Here is an 18737-nt window from a genome sequence, read left to right on the forward strand (position 1 = left end):
ATTAATATAATATAATAATAATATTTTAATATTAAAAAAGTAATAGATTATAATAGTATAAAAAAAGAGATATTTACTCTTTATAATTAAAGTAATTTATACTCTCTTTATATACTCCTATAAATAACTATAGAAGTTTCTCTATAAACTATCCTAATTTTTAATTATTTCCCTATAAAAGTTATATAGTAGTTAATAAAGTGCGCCTCTAGGTAGCAAACTGCAGAAGAAAAATTAGAAAGGAAGAAAGATAGCCCTAGATTATCTCCTAAGTACGCCAGAGCTCCTCAACCAGGGTTAGAAGGGTTTAGACGGAGCCGTCACATCGCCTCCAGCCACCATCTTCTGGAATCAGTATGTACCCCTTCGTCAGAGCCTTAGAGATCATTGTCGGTCATCGATTCAATGCTCAGCGTTCTGTGTTCCGGGCGAATGAAATCCTCATTACGCCAGACCATCCCGGTCGCAATCTTATCATTCTCCACGAAGCCTTTTGCAGCCGCGGGTCTGCTAACAACGACAGCCACAGTGTCTTTCGGCTATTTGTTGCCTTTCTTCGCTGGGCGGAGGAGGTTTGGCTACATGTCAATGTGGCTTTTTTCCCGCCAACTCGCCTTCTTATCCAAAAGGGCTCCGATAAATCGCTTTTTTATGACATCTACCATAGCATAAGCCCAACGGCACCTAGTAAAATCTTACTAGAATCATCTGAATGAGTTCTCATGTTGGAATACTTTCTAATAAAGTGAAAGTCTCGGCTGTGGATGATAGGTTGCGAAATGGATCCACACGTTGGGCAAGATGAGTTCCAAAACCCAGAGTCTTGTATAAAGGCTACTCAGGATCACCCTCGAGAGGAGGTGGCGAACCGAAGCTAATGTGGTGTCTGAATAATATCGTAAAAGAGTGTTCAGCCGACAAGACAGACCTAGCTGAGCGGAGCGGCAATATCAGAGATATTGGAGGAGGGCGCTGCGACCCACAGAGATTGCGCGCCTTGGTCTGCAAGTTGGCTGTCGCTGGCACAAATTCGACCTCAGTTTCTCTGATACACGGAAAAGTGCTGTGACAAATGATCAAACCTGGCTGGGAAGAATGCGTGAGACTTCGCGAGCGCATAGATCCTGCGTTCTATTACCATCCAGGCGCATTCGACCGTGTCATCGTCGCCATCGCTGAGGCGGGCAGTTCTTTGGCCAAACGTCAGGGGACAAGAATACGGCTGTTCTGCCGAGGCTGCGTCCAATATCTTCGGCCATGGATTTCGAAAGCCTCTCTTGTAAAGCTTCACTGTCCCGCTTGTTTGTAAGCCTCCGTTTTTCATCTATATCGCGAATCCCCGTCCGCCGCAGCGAATATGCCATCACTCAGTCCATCATTACTGCTTACTCCCATCCTCGACGCTCGGTTTTCTCACCTCACAGGCTGACAGGGGTGCCACAGATAGCAGGAATCATTGACCACATGTGACGATGTTGGGCCGCGGCCAATGGCGAAGGGTTTGACTTCTCCCACTGCAGACAAGACCGAGTCGGGGCCAGAATTTCACCTCGCCCCATCAGCTATAACAGATATCCAACGACCTTCTCACATCATCCACATATTCTCTTTTCAACCTGCTGAGAACTCCCACTATCAGCCACATCCTCGCACCCTTCCCGAAAGGGTTTTCTTTTCCCTAACTTCGCACCCCGCCAACATCTCTTCTATCCAAAACCACTGGCCACATCGAGCTTTTCGAGAGGAATGATTTCCGGGGCGTCAGAGATCCAGCCTACGCCACAGCAAAGTGTCAGAAGTTCTCATGTTTCAGCTATGTTAGTCAAGACCGTGGTCGCAATCGAGGAACAACACCGTGCCTTTTCAACACCAGGCCCCTGGTGTATGTCTCCAGTAATTATGGTATTTTCGCCATCTCAGTCATAGTGCGCAATCTATGACAGTCACAGCCAGGACAGAGCAGACTCGGATCCCCTTTTGTTCGCAGCACGCGCCGACACTTCCGCTCCGCATCCTCTCGCAGCACGTGCTTTTCGTCTTTAACGATATGAACCCTGAGCGTTTGATTTTCGATCTATCATCTGTCGCTTTAATCTTCCGAATCTCGCTCGAAATACTCCGAGGAGATTAGCACCGTCATAAAGTCTATCAGCTATTCTAGGACACCTCTGCTGGGCCGTTTGACAAACTGATCCATCGTCACGCTGTCCTTGAAGAGGTCTCCGCCCCGGATGAGATGCATGTTCCCAACAACGCTGCGGAGCTCATCGTCTGGGCCTCCAGCGGTTCCTTTTAGGTTCAGAGCGTCATCAAGGTGTTGTCCTCGCACAGTAATCCAGTCGCCGTATCGTGATGCATCTTGATAGAAACCTTTAGGTCATGTTATACAGAGGTCAGGACCTCAAATCAGGTCGTCTCTTCATATCCAGTCCTTGCTTGTTGTCGACATTGCACTACCTGCACCAGCAATCCACAACCAGGAAAGATGGAGCACGACCAGATGGGTACATTAGCCAGCAACCCTCCCTTGAACGCTCCAGCACACACATATCGGTTGACGCATTCTAGCTGCCCCTCGCCAACTCTGCATCAACAGCCGATTGCAGCCCATCGATACAACATCTCTGTTGATAACTTCAATTCCAAATGCCACGCTTCTACGTCAACTCGGTTTATAAGTCTAGCCAGGGAATACGCGCAATCCGGTCCGCAGCGATGCAGGGTGGGACGTCATTGAAAGAGCACCTCGCTCCGCGTCTGACAGTTGGTCGCCCACGAGTCTCATGCGAGTCAGACTACGATCATGCTTCCGGCTATTGGCGTTGACATCCAGATTTCTTCGAGTACGGAGTCCGAAGGCTACCCTTAAGAAGAACATTTTGCTTGTCTTCCTTGCTGAAGCCTACTGGTAGCAGAGCAAACTTTGGTCGTGGGGCACGGTTCATTGTGAATAACACTGCTACCGTGGTCTGCGTAAACTGAACACATCACGGAAGCTGTGGACCACTTCTTGATGACCGTCGTCTGCCCCTGGTGAGCATCTGGACACAACATCTACCATCCGAGTCAATACGGAGTGCCTCATGGGGCCTTTATCAGGAACCGAATCAATTTGGACATGGGAAAGAACTGCAAAGTCATCGTTTCCCTTCCAGGGCCCGGGCTCCGCTGGGCTACAGACAACCCAAGGCCCCTTGAATTGCTTGACTGTAACCGTGCTGTGCATTCTGCCCTTTGTCGCAGTCATTTTGCGAAAAGCCTCCTCATACGCCAGATCTTACAGTATGTTGACTGAACATGCCTTTTAGTTCACTACTGTGCACACTCGTACTTCAATTGTGTTGTTGTCTACTGTGTGAGTACGTGGCACCTTGCCTCATAGCCGCCACGAAGTCCTCGCGCTGCCTGGTTATCTTTTGGACAGACTGGCCCAGAAGGGTTCCTTCTATCTACGTGTTTGATCGTTCCAGCCGTCTTTCCCCGCCATGATTCTTTCAGACGGAGCCTTTCCGGGCCCGAACATCTCAAACTCGGCTAACTTATTTCTCTCATTGCCTTCTCCAAATCACTCATCCCTCCGGGACTTTCCAGTGAATGACGTCTCTACCGCACATATTAAAGCACTCTCTTCCGTCACAACAGACTCAGAGGAAGAGTCCGATGCACATAAGACAAGGCAGTGCTGCTTGTAAATAAACTTCTGAAGGCTCGGAAGCCATCCAAAAGCCATGTTTGATGCCGCATAACAGAGTGGTCTATTCTAAAACGCAGTCAAGAGCGGGCTGGGATACATTGAAACACATTCCATGAGACCAAAATACCAAAAACGTTTCAACACAAGGCGTGAGCCATAAATTCACCTCTATTCTTTGAGACCTCGCACCTCCTGCGACAAGTCCTGGGAGCGGTCAACAGTGTTAACGCTCGAAGCACTCCGGTTGGTGACAGTTGATGTAGTCTGTCGCACACATGGAGAGGTTCCTTCATGTTTAGAGGAAGTGGACAGTAGCTCCATAAAAACTGCTGGACGCCCCGGCTACTATACTACCTGACAACCTGGTAGTCCGATGGCGTAAAATCACCTTGAAAGATCAGCCTGTCCTCTCGCTACCACAACACTATGCAGGGGGTTTGGCCCAGCAGCCTTGCAGCCTTGCCATGTCCGCTCAAGTTTGTGATCCTGTGGTCATACCTCATCGTCTTTGGCACTTTATCAAGACAGGCGAGACCCTGTGAGCATTGACGCGTTTGTCAGAACCAGGCAAATCGGCAAAATGGTGTCCATGTCACTGAGGTGATTGAGCTCCATCGTACGGCTCCCAGGCAGCCAGGCTTCTCCTGATAAACGTTCAGCTACGATCTGCATGGGATAACTGCCTTTCTCTGCCGTCGGCTCTGACATGAGTACTACGGAGATCTAAAAAAAAAAGAAAAAACGCAGAAGGCTGCTGCGGCATGATAGAGAGCGAGAGTGTGAAGTCTAGGGGTCCTTCAGGCTTTAAGGTGTCAAGGGGGGATTGTGGCAAGCATTAGGCTCAGCCAGACTGAGGTAGAAGCATGTTACAAGCGGAAGTTGAAGTCCCCCCCGGGGGGGGAGGAGCCGGTGTTCAACCCAGATTATTGAGGCAGCGATATCAAAGAACGCCGGAGTCACAAGATTATTATCTGCCATCTAACGATCTGGTGATGAGTGGCTTCGGACTTGATGTAGGCGTTTCATATTGGTTTGCTGAATGAAGGCCCTCCGGCTGTTTAGAAAGAGTGTTGTGGGTTGGTAGGTAGCCTGATATTTGAGTCACATGTTGTCTTCTTACTTCGAGAAAATGGGATTCGACGAACCAAGATTGTGCGTTCGCTTGGTCGTTCCTTCCCCGAACACTTCATTCCTCCTTCCTTCCCCGAACGCTCGATTACCCACGCGTCGCGTCCGCGCGTCTTCGCAAGTCGCCTCCGCGATCTTTTCCACAGACCCGCACAAACTCACGTAGGGTTTCTTCCATCATCAACATTCTCATCACACTTACTTCACATTATTTTACCCGAAACTTCCCTTGCGCCTTCTTCGCGCCACCAAGTCTAACGTCCGCCTTTTGTTTGAAGTTCTGTCTTTCTATCCAAGTATCTCCAACATGGTAAGTAATCACGATCGCCACGCCTGTGCAGAGCATCCCATACTAACAACGTTCAGTCTTCCTCCCAGGCGACGAAGAAGTCAAGCCCAATCAAGACCGTCCCTGTCAGCCTCCTCGAGAGCTTCACATCCCGCGACGAGTCCCCCGATCCGCTCTCCCTGCCCGGCATCACCGAATTCCACCCGTCCAGAAAGTCTTCCATCACAGACGAGCCCCGAGCCGGCCACTGCGACCCTTCCGAACCCTCCGACCCCTACGACCATGATGACAGTGCTAGCGACATGAGCGTGAACTACGACAGAATCTACGCCATATCCGTGTCATCCGATGAAGTAGATCCATCCTGGGTCCCTCGTACGACCCATAAACGCTCACCGGACCCCCCCAAGCGACCGATCCGACCGATCAGCAGAAGACCCTTTGATCCCTTCATCCCCACCAAAACCAGGAAGACTGCATCAAACCGAAGACGAAGAAACAACAAGCCCACTCCGCCAGGCATCCTCCGCACGTCTTCGGCCATCCCTTCTTCGACAGTTCCCTCGGCTCCTGTCCAGCAGAGTGCGTCAGCTCCGAACATCCTCATCACACACGAGTGGCGCCCCGCCGGCCCAGTCATCAGTCGATGCGTCAGCGTCGACTTCGAAAAGCTCGATGATGGCACTCGAGACAGTCTGAGGCAGGTGCATCTGGAAAATATGGAGAGGGTCGCGAAGTGGATTGACGTCACCGAGCATGTGAGAATCAAAGATCTGCGGGAGAAGCGAGCTCAAGAGGAGTTCCAGGGGGAAAAGCTACTTTGGTTTGATTGAGCAGTCACGGGTTTTCTGTATTGTTTCAGGTGTGACCCACTGGTTGTCTTGGGTCTTGTTGGCTTGTGTTCTGGGAGGATGCTTGTGGCTGTTTGAATTGTAGCTTCTGAGAGAGTTGGCATGTCTTGTTTGTTGGCAGTTGTGATCCGATTTCAGACGAATCAGATGATGGATTGTGTTCGAGTTTACTTGCGCCTTGACTCGTCTCGTCTTCAATTTCCATGATGTGAATGATCAAACCATACCACAGAATGTTTACCGCGGCAATGGACTCCCGCGGCAACGGACACATTCATCTCCGCAATCGTACTCCGTTAGGACTTCGATCGTCGCATAACTCGATGAGCCGAAATTGGCGCATCTTGGAGCAATTTCGTCCACATTGACGCACAGGTCCAACCCCGTCGAGAATATGTGATCTTGAAATTCCCCTGAAGACCCGAATAGGTCCGGCGTCCAACTAATATGGGTAGGATGGTTGCGAAGGCTTTATGCGGACTCTGATGCATGTCCTAACTATGATGCAGGTGGATGTCCTTCTTCCCTTCTAACTTTTCCTGTACAGTTTGCTGCCTGTCAGCGCAAATTTTTGAATACCGTATGACTCAAAGGAAAATTGGTGTTCACATCTTCGTAATCACCAGAGGCAAATCAAGGTGAAGATGAGCCTACATTCACAAGGTGCCTGCTTGGAAGACATTTTCAATGACCTGTCAGGAATTGTCTGACACTTACGGGAAGCAGAAGAGGGACAACACGCGTGACTCCGGGGTTGTCTCCGGCAAGATTCGTCGGACATCATCCTGGACCCAAGAGGTACATGAACGTTAGCGCCTGAACCATGGGACCCATGCTCGAAGTGGTGACCTCAGCCAGGGTCCTGGCTCTCTCAACCAGGAGCTGCTCCGGAATAAGTCCATTGTCTGTTGAGAGACTGTCTGTGTGACAAATCTAGTGTTTGTTTCAGCCTAGTGTTAGTCATGTTGACGAGAATATTGTTATTCTTATTGTCAATAGTGATATCCAGCCTTACATTTGTCGCAATCTGCCACCTACTCTACGCACGAAGGCAAAACATTCGACTTGGACCCCGCCAGGTTTGCATCTCACCATGGCTTGCCGAGCGTCATTCAAGATTTCTCGCTTCTGCTCTTTTTCTGCTCTTGGCTCTTTTGCATCATCTTCACCATCAATAATCTCATTTTCATCAATACTATCACAGCATTCCTAAATCCGTCTACTCTATCAAATGAAGCAGATAAGCATATCGACGGCACTACGCACTCCTTTCTTTTGGGAAGGTTTTGTGTCTTCTCAAGTATCCGAATCACATCATTCCCGCGAAACTTCCTAGCCTCCTGTTCCCGGTTAGATTGTTCTCGCTGAAGCATCCAAATTGCCTCGTCTTTGCATTCCCTTTGCGACGCAGCCGCGCAGCCTGTATATTCTTTATTGTCGGCGGGGGGTCTGTTATGGTACTCCAGTAAGACCTTTTTCTTGCCTACTTCAATTCCATCTACTAGCATAAGTATTTCAGAATCCCATGCTAATCTGTCAATGGTGCACCCAGTCGTTTAGCCCAAGCTGATTTCTCCTCACACTCAGGCTTCTCAACTCCACTAGGACAAGATACCAATGCCCCAGTTCTTTTGCGCCCTCCATCATCGAAGTTCCGATGTTCTAACCTCAGAATAACCTCCGACCATGACGAGCAACGCAACGACTCACATCCGTGTTATAACCACGAAGACCGGGCTCAACGTGTCAGTCCGCATCACCGACACAGCACCTATCTCCAGCACTGGAAGACCACCATCCAGCAGGCATCTGAGGGAGGGGAGGTCACGGTGATGGATGTTCAGCGACAACGATACATCTCACTGTCCACGCGAGACATAGACCCACGGTTCTCATTCCGACATGGTTTATACACATGAGTAAGAAGCGTTGTAAACCATGATTTCCTAAGGGAGTATGTTGCCCTTTTCGAAGACACGATGGACACCTATCAGCAGATAGAAAGGCAGAAGGGTAAACGTCACTTGCTTCGCGAGTCACGTTGTCATATCAGGTTCACGATCCCACTAGTAGCAGAAGTATCGGTTGAGGAAGATGCATACCTGGCGGGCTCGTTCAGCATATGCTTTATTTTCAAGAAAACAATTGGCTTCTTGTGAATCGGTTTCGAGGGGATGGAATGGTTTCAGAGACGAGGAGGCCCCACTCTGAAGTGATAGTACAAGCAGAAAAAAAGGCAAATTCGGAGTGACTGCTGAACAGCCAATCCGTTGTGCTGTAAACGGACAGACAGGACCAGCGTCAAGGACGAGATCTTCCAGCATGACACTATCTGGCCGGCGATGCCGCTGATGACAGACCGTCTGCCTATCAGAAGGTCAGAGGAGTATGAGTGGAGAAAAGTAGTACAACTCAAGGATCAGGCATACGATAAGTGTCATCTGTTCCGCGTAGTAAATGGTAAGGAACGGCAGATATTCCTATGGAGGGTTGAGCGTCTATCCTTCAGAGCCAATTCGTTTCCCGCTTCAGGTTTTAAGTGCAGCGGTTCACGAAGATTGAAGATAGTGCTCTCAGTCCATCTTTTCCCCATTTCTGTGCTCCAATTCTTTCAATTCGCTCCCTTTTAATACCCAACCCAGCGCCAGCCTCTGGCAAAACCGGAGAGAGACCTCACCCGTCCTGCAAACTCATGGCAAGAAAGATCAATTCACGCCTCAATCCAAAAAATTCTCAAGTTGTTAACTCATATTTTGTGTACAATTTCCTCTTATTTGATGCCGTTGCTCTTCGTATGGTATGTTGAATACCCACGGCGCCTTTGGTTCTGCCTGGTAATATTTCACACGATGAGTCTGCTCTCACAATCTGTCGCTACGTTCCTCTTGTTGTGAGCGATGGCAAGTCTTTCGCAGACGCCCTCACAAAAGCGCACTTCCCAACAGCTCATAAAGAGTGTATTCCTTCCCCCGGAATCATCCAAAGTAGCGCGTATCTCCGTCAGTCCCTGTCACCCATCAGTCAAGATCAAGGACCATGTCCCCCAGAAGCGCAACCGGCTGGCCAAGTGAGTCTGGAACACCACAGCTGAAAGAGGCTGGCAGAATGGAGTGGTTCCTCGTTTCAGTTCTTACCGTCGCCGCAATTTGCTGCTCGGGACCATTTTCCATGCAGGCTCCCGCTGTCTCCCGCCCTCGAAGCAGGTCTTTTGCACCAGTAACCCCTTACAACATTGGACTGTGTCAGTTGTATTCAAAAGTGACCGACTCTGTGTACGTGGAGAGCCGCCGCTAGGCGCAGAAGACACACAGGAACTCAATGTCGGAAGAAGGCTAGTTGAGGCATCGTGAGCTACAGCTTAGATTGGCATATAATCCTGTTTTTGAAATTTATATCAATCAAGAATGTTGTGTGTACAGCGTTCTATCATGCCACGTTGGTCAAGTTATCTTTCGCTATTTCCAGGTGAGCTCACAAGAACCTTGCCATCGCCAACTTTCTCGGGGTCAAAGATCGGCGTCCCTGATCGATTTGATCTGCCTTTGCTGCGTTTATCTCCGAGATTGCAACGTACGTCCTCGTCCCCTCGAAGACCCAACTTTTCTCCGCATTCTTAGTCCGCAAATATGTCTTCTTCTAAACTAATCCGGTGATCCTAGCTAAGTAGGTCTGTCTACATGACCAGCGCCTATGACGTTGCCTTCTGTTGCATCGCGGCATGCCATTTCAAGGTTGGAAGGCTGCTTTTTGCATTGGATTACCAAATCTGACATGTGAGGGAGGACCTATATGTTTGTTTCGATGTATCCAGACTACATCCAAGGGACTTGTGTCAAAGAAGATCAATCAAACACTCTGACAAATGTTTAGAATGGGTTGTAATCTCTAGGCTATTGATGACCACAAGTCTCTGTTGAATAGATTCTTTTGTCGCACAGAAGCCAAAAACGTCTTGGAATTCTCAATTACCACGCGGTATGTGAATCACACTGGGAGTCTTGCTTCGGCATTTTGGTGTAATGGGTTGTGGCAGCGTGAAGAGGGAGATGCCTGCCCCTGGCGATTCGCGCTCTCTTCATATACCCCCATAGGTGGCTATAGAGGTTTCTCTGTGAAGCCTAAGCTATCCTAGCCCTCGATTATTCCCCGTAAGAGTTATATAGTAGTTAATAAAGTACGCCTCTAAGCAGTAAACTACAGAAGAAAAGTTAGAAGGGAAGAAAGATATGAATCACACTAATCCGAAAAACTTCGTCTCCTTGGCCCTCTGTCTCATCAGAAGCGTTTCTTTACCGTGATCATCCAATCCTCGTAAAGGATTCTCGGAGGTGAACCATTGAGGATATTCCGCTCCCGGCTACTTCTCACGCGGTTACAACCTCTGGTGACTTGAACGTGGATAGTTCCAGTATTTTGTTCTCATATTGGGGTGATCCCTCGCTTTTCCAAGCCTCTGGTGAGCCCAGCTATTCATACCTCGACGACAATCTTTGGTTGGCCGATGACATCACAGACCAAAGGAAACAGGGCACGGAAACAATATTGTTGGTAGCCGGAGGAGGAAATATATGGGCCAAAAGAGTCAGCATACGGAACGCGTCGCAACACTGAGGGGAGCCAAGAGGGAAGATGATACAAAACGGGTGCAGTGAGCAAGATTATCGATGGTGAGGATAAAACGCGTTGAGGATCAGGTCGGGTCGGAACACAAGGAGGCGAAAGCCCCAAGGTGACGTCGTCCCGACCCGAGCCCCGTCATTTACCTTTGTTTTAATGGACTGGTCGACATTTAGCTTTTCACGGAGACCCTTGACAGATGCAACAGATGCAAGGAGCCAGTGAATGGCGGCTCAGGCTGGAGGCTTGATCAATTGGGTAGACAGATTGAACGCAGGGCAACGCCAACAGTCTGTCAATGCTCCCACACGTCGAGGTTGAAAAGCAGGGGCTGTAGGCAGAGAGACGAACCTTGAGCCCGATGAAACCAGAGATCTTACTTTCTTCCTTTGTATTGCAAACCCATCCATTCCGTGAGAGACTCTACATATCGACTCATGTGGTCTCGTTACCGCCCACCCGCTTCCATGTGAGCGCAAGGTTGGTGACTTAATCCAGCACGCCCCCGCCTCCGAAGTTGCTGGGGTCTTCTCTGGGATCTGACTGTCTATGATGTGAAAAGAAACTGTGGTGAGGAGAGTTATTTGCAATCTGCACCAGATGGTAATGGTCAGGGTGTATGTGTCCACCGCGCGGCCAATCAGAGAATGTGTGACCACGCGTCTTGGGGCTTCAATATTAGGGAGTGTGTGAGGAAAGACACCAAGGCGAAGACGTCCAGGTTTCGGCGATAGCTCAGGAGATTGTTCTCAAGATTGAAGACATCATGAGATGTGAGGAACGATGCTATCCTGTCTCTAAACAACACCGAGAAAAGCATCATCTCTGCAGCGTAAATGCCACATGCCATTGTTTGTGAGGGGTCCTGGGGCATAAGAAGTTAGAACATCGGGGCTTTCCTGGCATATCGGGCCATTCGGCAAACACACCATCCCCTCCGCTCAGATGTGTTGCATCCCGTCCAAGAGATTCAACTTCTGCTGCACAGCCTCCAAGATTAGCAAGTACGCGTAATTCAAGGTCTTCTAGATAACCCGGCTGTATTTGTCTATCATGAGGCACTTCTTCTTTTTTCCTTTCTAACTTTTTCTTCGCAGTTTACCGCCTAGAGGCGTACTTTGTTAACTACTATATAACTCTTATAGGGAAATATTCGAGGGCTAGGATAACCTAGGCTTCACAGAGAAACCTCTATAGCAAGCTATGGGGGTATATGAAGAGAGCGCGAATCGCCTCGATTACAGGGGGCAGGCATCTCCCTCTTCACACTGCCAATCGACACTGCAAGAGTCACTCGGGCCGAAGAGGGCGTGGGAAGCGATGAAACAGGAAAAAGTGACACTGACAACAGACACGTTTGTCCGAACTTACTGATCGTACCGTATTTGGTCGATACGGCATGTCTGGTGACCTGAGTCTTGGAGAAAACACGACAGATACGGCGAGTAGAGACCATCCTCCCAGAGACACCTGAGGTTTCCAGCATGACGCTCGATCTATATTGTGGGAGCCTGGGAATTTTATACCGCCATACGTAATGCGAAACATGCCTACAGGCATCTGCTGTTAACATGCTGCTCTGAGCCAAGCGTCGTCGTTCTCCACCAGCCACCACATTTCGCAACCTCGTCCACAGTTTTGTGAGTCAGCAACAACACCCCGGGGTAGGCCTCCTTAGATCTCACAGGCGTGCAGCTCTATGCATAGCGCCCTGAGATATTGCGTCGTCCTCCGCGACACCTGAGCCATTGTATGCGGGCCGATGGCAAGGCTCATGCTTTGATTTGTACAGGGCAACCTCTGTTGCTGTGACTAGCCCGGGTCACAATTCGATGTCTGCCTTTGTCGTGGCGCAGATTCTCAAGCGTCCGTACCTGTATCTATGAGGACGAAGCACTCGGATGCATTGCTCAGCACGCAAGTTGGTACTTTGCAAAGGTCAAGACGAGTCGGTAGACCCCCATGAGAGGACCTGAGTATTGCAACATGGCATCTCGACATCGGAACAAATTGACCTCTTGGTAGAGCATGACGGACGCTCTCATCGCTGCTGCCGCCCCCCAATGCCAGTACTGATGGTTGAATGGTTGCAGACATGGTCGATGGAAACGCTGGGGCGCAAGCCGCTGAAATGTCTTGCTGATGCGTCAGGCGAGACCAGAAGCTGACCGACGCGTGTTTTTGCCAGCCGCATCCGAGGTCAGCCCCAAACCAGCGGCAAGCATAGGCCAATTGTTTCAAATACCAGGCGTTGTCCGCAGCATGCTGAATGTATGGTGTGGTCGTCGATGTCGCGATTGAGGAGGAGGTCGCCCCGGAGACCGAAGTCGAGGCGGAGGGTAGACCCTCAGAGCTTCGGAGGAGAAGAAGGCTCCTCAGCACAATCCCGAGCGATATCGCGGGCGGAAGAACATCCGTTGCGCTTTTGATGGAGTGGACGTATGCTTGCGATCGAGGCATGCATCATGGAGAGAGATGGGTCATCGTGGCGACAAGGCAATTGATCTTTGAGGCTTCGCAAGGCATTATCCTTGTTGCAGACCACCGCACTGCTGGTCATTCCTCGACGGCGGTGGATGCAGGTTTCGCATATACTCCCCTCCTCGTCGCAGTCGATCATCGTTTTTGGCTGTGTTCTGCCTTCATTAGATATCTTGTCTTGGGATCGATGCCGAAAGCGCAGTCCCACATTTCAGGCAAATCCAGGCTACCATCAGATCATGGTGGAGTGGGACTTGTACGGGGAAGGAGAAAGGCAAAGAGATGTTGGCGTGGTGAGATCGCAAGGAAGGTTGCGTTGGTTGGCTTTGGTTGTGGCCAAAATGACCGTGAGTCCGTGACAACCGTTCGGTCGAGATTGGAGGTCTGAACACCAGAAGAAAAGAGGTAGGGAGATGGCATGGTGAACGAGAGGGAAGCCGACCGCGAGGATTGGAAGGCGACAAAGGTACAGGCACGATGTGGAAAGAGCCCGCGCTTTCGGGTGCCTTCCTGTTGATCTTTCTCCCAATTGAGAACCTTGATGGTAGGGAAGGCGACCGACTGGTGTCCTCTACCTTCCTGGCCCAAGGTAAGGAACCTTGGGGTGTGATCTTCTCCCCAGTACTAGCACCAGTACTAGAGATTTCTAGTACTAGCACATTCTCTGATATAACGGAAGCCTAGAAAAACCTCTTTTTAATATGTTTAACCTTTCTAAATACTAATAAATTACTACTAGTAAAAGGACCTTATTATAAAATCTTAGTAATATAGTTATATAAAAAATAACTATATACCCCCTCTCTCTAGTATTAATACTAAAGTTTTCTATTATTTAACTTCTTCTTACTATATAAAAAACTTAATATATAGAGAGGGTAGTTTCTAACTTTCTCTATATATTAGAGTTAATATTAGGAGTAGTTAGACCTTTTAAATAGTAGAATTAACCTCTCTATAATAGACTCTTCTAATAATAAAGCTATAAGTAAAGCTATAGAGTTAGTAATATAGAGTACTTATATTACTTTAACTTAATAAGAGTAATTATTAAGTAATTACTATATAGCTATTAATAAAGGTAGCTTTATAGTAGTATATATATATACTAGAGAGCTATTAGTAAAGTTATTTTATTACTTCTTTAAAATATTTTAGATAACTAAGAGGTAGTTTAATATACTTATTAGATAGCTTAGTAAATATATTAGCTTAATAGATTTTTAATATATAAATACTAAGTAGAAATTAATAATATTCCTATATATCTTAAACTAAAGCTACTCTTAGTATATTATTACTTATATTTTTAAAATTAGCTAAAATATAGTTTTATAATATATTAACTTCTTACTTACTACTTATATTAAACTATATAAAGTATATATTTAACTTATAATAGAGAGAGAGATCTCTTTAGAGATTAAAAAAAACTTTAAAAAAGAAGTCTTTTTAGGTTATATAGGTACTATTAATAGTATTTTAATCTATACTTTTATATTAGAAAAAAAGTAGAAGATATAGTAGTATTATAAGGGTTTTATTAGCTAGAACGTCTTTATAGTAGTAAGGTTTAATAGTAGCTTTTTATATATACTTATTAATATAGAGAGGTTAATCTATAACTTAAAACTAATAATATTTATATATAACTAAGGATTTACTATACTAAAAAGTAGATATTTCTTTACTAATACTAAGTTTAGAGGTAAGAGTAGCTTTAATATTTTATATTATAAAACTTATTACTATTTATAGGATTAGAGAGATATAAACTTACTATTAGTAACTACCTAAGAGCTATATAATCTAAAGTATAGCTATCTTTAAGTTATTATAAAGTAGGGTTTTAGTTATTTTAAGAAAAAGTTCTATATTATTTAAAATCTAGCGTTAGAGTATAGCTTAAAATAATAGACTACTATAATATATATAGTAATAGCGCTCTATAACTTTCTAATAATCTATTTATTAATAAAGATAAAATAGGTAAAAAAAGAGAGTTAAGATAATATTAATATTAATATACTATAGTAATAAGTAGATAATTGCTATATAGGTAAGTTAGTAAGTAAAATTTATCATATTATAGTAGTAGAGATATAGTTAAAGTAATATTAAAAAAGAGGTAATAAGTAAGGTAATAAGTAAGTTAATATTAATATTAATAGAGGTAAGTAAATATAGTTATATATAGTAAAAACACTCTTTTTTTTAATACTAACGCTATAAGGTATCTATATAAAAAAAACACTAAAAAAAAGCTTTCTTTTTATTTCTCTAATATCTAGTTAATATATAATCTCTTAAGCTTATTATTACCTTCTATTTTATTCTAAAAAACTACTAGTAATATTATAAAGTTCTAAAGCTTTAATAATAGCTCTCTTATAACTATAATATACTATACTACTATTAACTTACTTTAAAAATTAGCTTTAAGGTTAATAAGAGCTATATTAATTACTAACTTACTTTCTACTATCTCTTCTAACTTTAACTTCCTCCTTAAGTATACTAGTTAAATATTTTAGCCTATATATATCTAACTCTTAGTATTTATAATTATCTTACTATATTTTTATAGTTTTAATATATTAAAAGAGAGGAGTAATATTTATAATACTAAATGTTAAAATAAGAGTATATATAATAGTATACTTAATATAAAGTAGTTACTTTATAGGGTTAATAAAATAAGTAAACTAAGTATATTATTAATAATATTATCTTCTTTCTTAATAAAGTTATTAATTTCTTCTTTATAACTACTTTTACTACTCTTAATATTAGCTTCTATATTAGAGTCCTTTATTTATATAAAGTCTTCTATAATATATATATTATTACTAATACTTAGGCCTCTATTTTATATCTCTAAGTAAAGCTAAAGCTAACTTAACTTTTTATTCTAGATCTATAATACTTTTAGATTATTAATTAAAAAAGCTATTTTTTTATCTTTATTAATATATATTACGCTAGTAATCTTATTAAAGGTATTATTAAATTTTAGTACTATTTATACCTATAGAGAGAACTTCTTCTTCTTAATATAAAACTTATTATATATATAGTTTAGTATTATAATATAGTTAAAAACCTTTATATTATTAAAGCTTTTTATAATCTCTATTTATACTAACTTTAAAGCTTATAGTTTATTAATATTTAGCTTCTTTTCTTAAAAAATATATAGAAGATCCTATATAAATACTACTATTTAATAAGTTAATTAGTATATCTATAAACTTTTATTTTTAGTACTTCTAGCTTTAATTATAAGTAAGAAGGTGTTATTATTTAGTAGAGATATTCTCTTTTATTTCTTTAATTTTAGATTTACTAATTTAATAAGTAGTAGCTTAATCTATTTAATTTTATTATTATTAAAGTTAGAACTCTCTTCTATAATAAATATAATAATAATAATACTTTCTTAGATATCTAAGCTTTTATTAGCTTATTAGTTATATATAGAAGTACTTAAAGTTATTATAAGAAAGTATAACTTTAGTATTTTTATTATAGTATATAGGAAGCTATAATATAAATAAAGTTTATATAAACTAATAAAGTACGCTAGTTAGCTAGCTAAGGACCTTAGCTATAAAAGTAGTAAGTATATTCTTTACTAAATTTAGTTAAAATACTAACTTAGTAGTAAAATAAGTACTTCTATTATAAATCTGAAATTATATAAGGGATATAGAGCATCGTTAGAGGTCACTTTTGCCGTTAAATCTCTAGTACTGGTGCTAGTACTAGGGAGAAGATCACACCCTTGGAAGGTACTTTCATTCAGCAGGTAAGGCACGCGCCGACGACTCGGCCAATGACTGCAGACCACTCGATCTCAATTATAGGGCTTATGCGAAATTTCCCATGGGAATGCTGACTACAATTTCTGCCCCGGAAGCAACTTCTAGATCGTACCTTCTTCATGCCTGCCAACGCACCAACTCCATCCCCTCGTGCCTCAAGACCCGCCTCTCAAGGTAGTGTCGTCCATCCCTTAAGATCCTTCGAGGTCGCCTTTTGTTCTCCGCCACGCAACCATGCCTTGTCGCATTGCCCTGACGGCTTTTTCCAGCAAAGAAAACAGCCGCAGACTGGACCGACCCGTGGGATTGAGCCAGCAACTGCAGAGATACAGTGGTACTCTGCTGGAAAGCAGCCACCCCGCGCAGGCAGATCATCTGCCCGGGTGGGATATGTAAGGCACGTACGTGGGTCCCTTTTGGGCTTGTCGCCTGTCACCCCGGCCTGTCACCCCGGCTTTTGAGGATCTAAGGGTGCTGGGCTGCCCTTGACAGATTGGCCAGCAACACGGAGCGAGCCATGAAAATTCGACACCGCCATGCAGCAGCCTGTCCTCTGCAATGTGTGTGACATAAAGTAAGGCAGCAGCAATACCATTATCGGCATGTGCGTCCATCGATGCAGGAACCCGGGCCATAAGGGCTTGCCAATGGAGCCAGGCCAGTCTTGCTTGACCTTGCTTCTCCTGGCCCATACCTTTGATGATGCATGAATGTGCCTCCTTGACGGTGTGTTCCCATAGATCAGTGGCAGGCAGCGACGGCGAGCCTGCCTGTCCGACCTTGCTGTCCTGCCATTGCTGCCTTCCACATCACCTTCATCCGGGTGCATGAACCCGACCTGACTTGTCTGTCCCTCGCCATTCCTCGTCCCCCCGTTCCCCATTCGCATCCATGTCGTCGCCAACTTCCAACGTCAATTCTGCACCAAAGCCGCCAACTTCTTTTCGGTACAAGACTTCAACAACGCCATCTCGAATTGCCCTATGATTATTCCCAAATACAAACTATCCGACATTCTTAACGGCATCTCCAGATTCCATTCCTACCCGGTGTGCGTATGGGTACGTTGCTGAACTTGGGCCTCCTTCATTTCGAACGTGTCGACTAACACAACCACAGGCCACACGGCTACCTTGTACCAAGGCGACAAAACTGCTTGCGTCTGACGGCGAAGACAAGAACCAAGCCCGCCACGTGGACCCGATTATGTTCGACTTGAAGACGGCACATTGGACACAACCCAGCCTCGCGCGCCTCGGTCCGAAAGGACGAGCGTTGGTTCCCGCTGTCCGCCACCACGGATAGCCCCATCCTTATCATCAAACACCAATTACAGTGGTTCTCACCAACATCCAATATTCAACATCATTTCCCCAGTCTTATCCATCATCACCATGGACCACAGAAATAGCAGTGTGTGGCTCGTCTTGCCATTGACGCCGGCATGGCGGAGGGAAACCCCGCAGCTCGCTCAGTCCAGCCAGCCCAACCAAGACGGTCGTCCCTAGACCTACCAGATTGCCTCGGAAGTGCAGGGCGAAGGCTGACTCGGCGAGCCCACGCCCGCTCTCTGCCACACCGGAGCTGGAGTCAACAGGGTCATCAGCGAGGACAAGAACGCAGAGGCTGAGGTCGAGACCATCATCAAGACTGTCGAGGCAGAGCCCGCGGTCGTCCTCGACGTGAGAGAGGAGGAGCCCACGGGAAACGGTGGACAGGAGGTAGACACTAACGGCCATGCAGGTTCTGGGTCCGTACTTCTAAATAGGCCAACCTCTTGAAGCAATGCATCAACTTTCTGACGATCCAGAGCATCTTCGATCTGCTTTCTGTTGTGATTGTCATGGGCGTCT

This window comes from Colletotrichum siamense (genome assembly GCF_013390195.1).
Source record: "Colletotrichum siamense strain Cg363 chromosome Unknown KSG_Cg363_contig15, whole genome shotgun sequence".
NCBI classification, from domain to species: Eukaryota; Fungi; Ascomycota; class Sordariomycetes; order Glomerellales; family Glomerellaceae; genus Colletotrichum; species Colletotrichum siamense.